Source organism: Jaculus jaculus, chromosome 5 (genome assembly GCF_020740685.1).
Source record: "Jaculus jaculus isolate mJacJac1 chromosome 5, mJacJac1.mat.Y.cur, whole genome shotgun sequence".
NCBI lineage: Eukaryota > Metazoa > Chordata > Mammalia > Rodentia > Dipodidae > Jaculus > Jaculus jaculus.
In genome coordinates, this window is record NC_059106.1 from 69,588,406 (window position 1) to 69,589,312 (window position 907).

The following is a 907-nucleotide window of genomic DNA, read 5'->3' on the forward strand; positions in this document are numbered from 1 at the left end:
GCCAGATGCGTAAGACGGTGCAAGCCCGCAAGGCCGCACGTGCCACAAGATGGAGCACGTCTAGAGTTTGCTCGAAGTGGCTGCAAGTCCTGGCATGCCAATTCTCTCTCTCTCTCACTCTCCCCCTCAATAATAATAAATAAACTGGGTGTGGTGGCGCACGCCTTTAATCCCAGCACTTGGGAGGCTGAGGTAAAAGGATTGTCATGAGTTCAAGGCCACCTTGAGACTACCTAGTGAATTCCAGGTCAGCCTGGGCTAGAGCAAGACCTTACCTCAACCCCCCCCAAAAAATAAAAATAAATAAATAATAATAAAAGGCCAGTCTGTCAGGCTTATCCTAATACAAACACACACACACACATACATTAGTTGTGTTGAGACAATAAATTGCTTCTGTGTTTAGAATTTATGGAAGATTCTAGGACTTAATAGCACATAGAGGTTTCTTTTTTAATATTTTATTTTTTATTTTTATTATTAATTGTTTTTGGTTTTTCGAGGTAGGTTCTCACTCTAGCCCAGGCTGACCTGGAATTCACTATGGAGTCTCAGAGTGGCCTCGAATTCATAGCAATCCTCCTACCTCTGCCTCCTGAGTGTTGGGATTAAAGGTGTATGCCACCACACCCGGCTAATATTTTATTTTTATTTACTTATTTATTTATTTGACAGAGAAAGAGTGAGAGTGAGAGAATGCTCATGGCAGGGCCTCCAGCCACTGCAAATGAACTCCAGACGCGTGCCCCCCCCTCCCGTGCATCTAGCTAACGTGGGTCCTGGGAAACCAAACCTGGGTCCTTTGGCTTTTGTAGGCAAACACCTTAGCCGCTAAGCCATCCCTCCAGCCCAGGGTGTGTGTGTGTGTGTGTGTGTGTGTGTGTGTGTGTATTTTCTAGCTTTCATA